Here is a 7,886-nt window from a genome sequence, read left to right as displayed (position 1 = left end):
TTTATGCTTCTATACTTTCTGGATATTCTTCGACGAGTAAATTTAAAGTAACACTACAGAATCAGAATTTTATTAATATAAGCGATGAAATTCATTTTGTTGTTTTATGTCGAAATGGATTGAAACCAACATCAACCATCAAAACATTTACTTGAAGATTAAGTTTAAGTTTGACATATATTTCAATTTTCATTTCATTTTGTTTTATTTTTTTGGAGAATTAAGTTAATAAATAGCAATTTGTTCCTTTATTTCGATTATCCCATTTGATTTTTGAAGAGTTCTCTCTGACTTTGAGTTGAGTGGAGAGAAATGGCCAAAAGTTTCATAAGAGCTTGTAAGTGAACTCATTTTGTGTGTATCAACTACTTATGGACTTTTATTTCACAAAATATCGAGGTTTTATTTGTTTTTGGTTATCGTGATATAAACATTTCTTGACTTTGAAAATTCTTAAATTTTTATATTGTTAAAAGTGCCATGTGCTTGTGCTAAAATACTAGTTAATTTAATTAAATCTCCTACCCATTATCTTCTTGTTATCCTCGTAATAAAAATTGGGGCAAATATTGATTTATATCTTAAATTTTAGAAGTTGTTTCAATTAAAGTAACAAACTTATAGTTCAAGCAAAATTAGTTCAACTATATAACTAACGTGCACTCTCTCCGTGAAGGTTGTATATTGTGTAAATTTAAATCTTTAACTTTCATAGGTAAATCGATTGATACATCTATAAAATTTAATGGCATGAATTGACCTATGTCCTAAGTTTCTTATGAGCTAGATAATAGAACATGTTCTTTTAAAGAGAATTTAGAAATACCTTTCCTACTAAGTTTTGGAGGGAAAACATTTAAATTTCATTAATAGTCTCCATCTTTCCAAAAAAAAGTTTAAAAAAATATCTTTGCTGAAAAACATTTTTTTTTCTTCTTAGTCCTCTCTTTACAAATTTTTTCACGTATTTTTAGACTAGAGTAAATATTGAGTAACTAAAATAAATATTGAGTAGCTAGAATAAATATCGAGTATCTAAAGTGAATATCGAGTAATGAACATCGAACCATCACGGGTGCTTTTGAAGGTGGTTATAGTAATGAAATAAGTAGGCTTTTGTATAAAATTTATTATAAGCTTTTTTTTTCCCGTCGTCTTAGCCACTTTACATTTGGTTAAGGTTTTATAGTCCCAAGAATTAAAGATGCCTATGAATAATAAACCAGAAAACAAGATTGTTGGAAATCAAAGACGGATTATTATCTAGATTTGATATGAACAAATTATTTTTATATTTAATTTATAAAATTAAGTATGACAACTCTACAAAATTGTATAGGTTAATCGATAAACAATAAATTTAATTCAAAGTTTTGAGAAAAATAATTATTTAACAATCAAATAATAATATTAATTAAATTATTATTTACACATTTGTAAAATGGGTAACTTATAACTAAAGTTACTTGATTAATGAATAATTATAAAATATTAAATTAAACCAAATTTACCATCCAATTAATTAATTTACATTAGCTAATTTTGAGAAATTTTTTTAAATGGTAAAACCGTTGTAAATATTTTCAAATATAGAAAAAAAAAAACTTTTCCTATAAGCTAAGAAAACTTTGTCATTTTGCTCTATTTACAAATAAGTTACCCATTTTGCTATATATGAAAACAACCACAATTTTAAATAATTAATTGCAAGTTAATTTATTATTTTTAAGTCAATATTCTAAAATAATCTTAAATAATATAATTTAATTTTCACTCGTAGGAGAACCATGTCAATTGCAAGAGAAAATAAAATAAAATAAAATGATGAAAAAAGGAAGATGAATAATAGAAAGAAGAATAAAATAAATGTTGAGAAAAAAGTTGAAAGAAAAAACATGTAGAAAACACCAAAGAAACAAGAAAAATGATTAAAATTTTGAAATAATAAATAATAAAAGAAAGATAAAAGAAAATTAATGAATAGAAAAATAGTAAATAGAAAATAAAAGAGGGAGGAAAAAGGAACGGAAAACTGTAGAGAGAGGCAATTATAAAAAACAAAGAAAAAGAAAAAGAAAAAGTGGGAAGGTTTAATTAAAAACTCACTCATAGTCATTACCATGGATAAATTGAAAAAATTTAAAAATTTAGAAAAACCAGCAAGATTGTCCAAATTAGAGGTCAACATAAAGGTACTGAAAATTGATTCGATCAATCAGAATCAATCAAGTTGAGGTTAGTTGGTCGAGACAAGGACTCGATCGATTTTTCAGTATTCATATAAAGAAAAAGGTGGAAAGATATTTTCAAATTTTTTTTTTTCCAAAAAATAAGTATAACAAGTCTTTTTAAATATAAAAAAATATTTACACTTTATACCAAAAAGTTTCAAAAGTACAAACATTTTTGAAATCTTTTGCTATAAAGTATAAATATTTTTCGATTTTTCTATTTATAAAAATTTTCCTATAACCCACCCCAAGCCCATTGCCTTAGTATTGATTTATTGATTTATTTTTTTCTTTTTTATGTTGTCTAAATTCCAGGCCCACTACACGATTGTTTTTAAATTTTTTTATAAAAAATGATTGATTTAACACAAAAAAAAAAAGAGGACCGACCAAACCCTCGATCAAAATCCACGCATTTTTTGGGTTGATTTTCGGTGCTAGTTTTCTACCAAGACCAACCCGACCAATTGATGCACACTCCTCCCAATTTAACCCCCCCCCTCCAAAAAAAAAAAAAAAGAAAGAAAAAAAAAAAACTCCAAATTTATATCCATAACCCTCCCTCGTAACTTCCTTCACCACCCATTGATCATAATTAAAAACCACAATAATCCTTACATGCCACTAACAAACACTAATCGAGAGAGCACGAAGAAAGTGGTGGTGGGGGGACTCTGTTTCAAACTCGGACTTTGTTCGCACTTTGCAGCAAAAGATAGACCCCGAAGATGAAAAAACAAGGAAAACGAACACAAATCAAACGGTGGAACAACAAGATAGAGAAAAATTCTTCATAATGAACTTTCAATCGGAGGCCATGCGGCTCTCTATTAATGATAGAGAATCTCACCAACAGAAACCAACCATCTACACCACAATTCTCTTTCATCCCGGGGGAAAACTAACATTTTCATAGTTCAAGTTTCAATCCTCAGCCACACCCTGCCCACCTAATTCCCTTCTGTTAATCCTAGCAAGGAAAAAATTATCTTACTCGGGGATAACAGTAGAAAATGGATATGCATAAAGCATCATCACCAGACGATTGACCATTTTCACTCGAAAGCATCGTCGTCATCGTCTGGAAGAGGTTGGCTGGCTGCTGCTGCCAATTCAGCTTCATGCCTGCAGAAATAAGCAACATATGGATATGGATTACTCATAATAATGTGAATGGTTTCATAAGTAATGACTGAGGATGATAGAGTCTCACTGTTGCTGGGCAACCAAGTCAATGTGTACTTCAGGAGGAGCAAGAGCTGGAGACTCCATGAAATGAATGTTAGGATCCCTGGATCGCCATACAAAAAGGAAGTCTGTTGTCATGAAAGTTCCCACATTAAATATAAAAAGTAATACAAGAAAACCGGAAACTGGATTTACCCAGTTAACTTTCTGGCCAAGTATAGGAATGGTTTTTCAAAGTTGTAGTTACTCTTTGCAGATATTTCATAGTACTGTAGGTTCTTCTTCCTGTGGAATGTGACTTTCTTGGCCTTAACCTGCCTGTTTTTCACATCGACCTTGTTTCCACAAAGAACAATTGGAATATTCTCACACACCCTGCAAGGTATTAAGTCTCCAAATGGTAAGCAACTTCAAGAAGTGTGCACTGACAATACAACAATTCATTCATATACGATCGTTTCATACAAACAAATGTTAGATTACCTGCAAAGATCACGGTGCCACGTAGGAACATTTTTATATGTTAATCTGGCAATAACGTCAAACATGATGATGGCACATTGCCCATGAATGCTGCAATCATGGATTAAAACACAAAATAAGGAACTTCATCGGTAGGAGAAAATTGAAATCAGAACAGAAATGAAAGTCCAAAAAAATAATACCAAAATAAAATAGTCTATCAGACCAAATAAATGTACAAGAGAATATAGAAAATTCAACAATGTTGCTAAAGGAATAGGTCATAATTAGTTTTGTAAGTTTCAGCTCATGTTCAGGATAAACAGTAAAGGCATACTTATGGGGGGAAACACACTCCCCACAGAAATGAGGAAAATGTGCAAGTGCAACAAAGTATAACCGGGAATATCGAAACTTGGGAGCATATAAATTCATCCAAAAGGATAAAAGACCTAATTCTATGACTTACTAGTAGCCATCCCGTAAACCACCAAATTTCTTCTGCCCAGCAGTAAAATCTATTTTTTCCACAGTTTGTGAAGAAGTCCAATGGGTGCACCTCCACGCCAATGGTTGCTAAAAGTTCAAGGAAACATAACACACACATAATTATACGTTGTTTGTTTATTTGAAATAAAATCCTAACAATGAATAAACCATAAAATGGGGAAAAAAATTGTAATAATTCTTACGTTCGTATTTCTTTTCGAACTCCCCTGTGAGATGTCTTTTCACAAAAGTTGTTTTTCCTGAGCAACAAAAACGTAATCAATTCAGTTATACTTGTAATTTTAAGTCTTATCGAGTATAATATGAATCCATCTTGACGAAGAAAGATCCTTCGAACTGAAGCAATACAAACAATCTACATCTACCTGGAATAACCAAACCCAATATCCTAATTCATGAACCTCTTTTCATTCGTTCTTCCTTTCTTATTACCGTTTTAGCATCCTCAACTACGAGGCAATGTCATGAATTTTCAAGTTTTTATAGAGAACCAACAAACAGTGATGAAGAGGGGAGGAATTTCATGTTCAAATGACCTCGGCCAAAAAGATAAAGAAGTTCAAGTGGATTATATACGAAGTTTTCTTTAATACCTTTGAACCAAAATTTAAAACTCTAATAAACCATAAGATATGATACAGCTATTCCCAAAGCAAAATCAGAAAAAGAACATACCAGTGCCACCATCACCAACAATCACAAGCTTGAAACTCGGATAATCAACAGTCTTCTGGTCCGGCAAAGCCTACGAAATTCACCACAAAATAGAATCAACAAATACTCAAAAAAGTAAGCACATCAAGAAATTAGAGTGGAAAAGAGAGTACCCACCATTGGTATGCGTCGAATTGGAAATGCAAAGCGAGAAGGAATTGAATCGGCGATTTAGGTTAAAAAGTGTTGAGATTTGAGGACAAGGGTTTATACGGTAAGCACCACGAAGTTTTCTTTCTCCTTTTCTCCTTCAAATTTATTTATTTATTAATATTTCAAAATTTAGTAATTTATTCGTTTAAATACTTTTTTTTTTTGTCCGGATATCAAATCACTATACACCGCAACATCGATCTATGGGGTGATCTTAAGTCTAACATAGAATTTGGTTCGTCGTGGATTACATGTAGGATGTGAGCAACAATGTTATTGATTCTTGGACAAAAAGATAAACCTGAGACAATGGCTCATCGATGAAAGATCCAATAATGTCATCAACAAATGCTTAGACTTCATTGTTAAAACAGTCTTAACCTTCAAGTAAGTTTCAAAGAATCATCCAATTTGTTTCGAGTTTCAAGTTTTCAACTCGTAAAGGATAAATCTCTGCTTCTTCAAATGAAATAATACAGTCTAGGAGAGCAGTAGATTCAGCAAACTCAATAGTAATGATGAACTTTAGAGATTCGATTCCCCACCCTAAACAACAACAATAAATATTTAATCATTTATAAATAATCAATTAAACAAATTTATCAAAATTAGATGTCATTTTTTATTATTTTATGATGTAGACTTTGTATTTTATAAAAACATTGAGTCTCTAATTAGTTTATTAGTTTATTGTGCAAAAAATCTAATTAAATTTTAACACACATCTTTAAAATATGGACTAAATTGTTACAAATTTCAAAGTACAAAAACGAAATGGTCACATAGTAAAGTTTAAGGACGAAATTGTTACAAAATTGAAAGTTGAATGACTAAATCATTATAATCCAAGGTTTATGAACTGAATTGCTACTTTTACAAAAGTTTAGGGACTAAAAATTATTTTTAACCTAAATAAATATGATAAATGATTTCAACCATTGCAATTAATTTCATGCAATGAAATATGATAACAAAAATTGATTACAAAAAGGAGAGGGATAAAGAATTGACACTGTGGTTTTATAATGATTCAGTACAATTGGACCTACATCCACTTTCCAAACTCCTATTGGATACTTCACTATAAGCTTTTAACTCATTCCATGGTTTAGAGTCGAACATGAGTTCTATTTTCGGGAGCAAGAACAAAGCAAAAACAAACATGATCCTTTCCACAGTTGATGATCAAATTGTTACACCCCACTTTCCACTGGGATAAAGAACAACTCTCATAATGAATTGAAGAAAATTAAAGAACAATCTTACAACTCTCAGTAGAGTGGATTTACAAATTTAAAGATTCAACAAATCAATTCTACCCTACAATAAATCTCTCTTGAGAAATAGATGAAAAGAAAAAAAAAATTGAAATTTGAAGAAAACAATACCGAAGACTTTGTGTTTTTCAGGAGGACTGAAAATTATAAAAACTGTTTTCCCCCCTATTTGAGGTAAATCATATGCAATACCAAACACCAAATCACACTACCTCATTATGGATAACAAGGAAAATACAATCTGAAAATCAACTTTCCATACCAACGAACAACTCTAAGAAGAAACTTAAGAGGTCAAGGAATGGGTCTTTTTATTCTCCTCACGAGGGATAAAACCAAGAGTAGAGGTATTAACGTAATTGTCCACAAAATAAATCTCTTCGATAAAAAAGACGAAGGGTTTAAAAAGAGAGAGAAATGAAAACTCTAAAATAAATATAAAATAATATATTGTTTTAGATAAGGTACAACCCAACGCTTAAATAGCATACTTTTCATTTTTTAATTTAAAAATTTTACCGTCAATCGTCGAATATATTATATATTATTTTTAATTCATTTTCTTTTTAAATCCAATCAAACTTCACTAAATGTCACTTCTCAATTCATACACGTCACCTTTTAAATGAGTCCAATTTTTGTTTTGTTATCGTCTAGGAAATACTGTTGCACACAGCTTCGCTCGAGTTGCAGCCGGGGTTAGGGATGAGCCAACTCGAAATGATTTTCATTCTGCAACTCGAAATGATTTTCATTCAACCATCTAAATTATAGAATATGCATACTTTATGCTCAAAAGACATTTAATAAAACTCTAGTTTATTTCAACCAAAGGATAAACAACATATTCCAAACTTTAATACTCTTTTGCTCAAATTTTGTCAAGAAAAGTAACAAGGACAAAAGCAAGTATCTCATTGACCGAAAAACCAAATAAATATGTCATATAGATAAATGCCAAGTCGGTAGACATTCAATCACTTTAAGAAATAATATAATTCAAGAAATCAAATCTAAACTTTTCAAAACCATTTAAGAGGTATACTTTTCATAAAAATATCAAAAGTATAGTTAATATTTCATATAGTCTAATACTCTTAAAAAGAATACAGTATATTTACCTCTTCTCATGGAAACATCACTTGAGATCTCTGAGTCGCGGTATTTCAGTATTGTGCACCAGTTTCTTAAAGGTTGCGGTTGGTAATGATTTTGTAAATAAGTCTGCTAGTTTATCTTACGAACAAATTTGTTGTACAGTAATGTCCTTATTTTCTTCAAAATCATGAGTTTAGAAAAACTTTGGTGAAATATGCATTGTTATGTCTCCTTTAATATACATCATTTGATT

At 30.4% G+C, this 7,886-nt stretch overlaps 1 pseudogene; it reads right to left on the bottom strand.

Annotated features, from left to right (window-relative positions):
• Positions 1-3,286: 3,286 nt before the first annotated feature.
• LOC120072010 lies at positions 3,287-6,380 on the bottom strand (annotated as a pseudogene).
• Positions 6,381-7,886: the final 1,506 nt, after the last annotated feature.

The sequence above is a fragment of the Benincasa hispida genome, chromosome 2, assembly GCF_009727055.1.
Source record: "Benincasa hispida cultivar B227 chromosome 2, ASM972705v1, whole genome shotgun sequence".
NCBI classification, from domain to species: Eukaryota; Viridiplantae; Streptophyta; class Magnoliopsida; order Cucurbitales; family Cucurbitaceae; genus Benincasa; species Benincasa hispida.
Note: the sequence above shows the minus strand (reverse complement) of the source record. Positions and strands in the feature narration are given on the sequence as shown.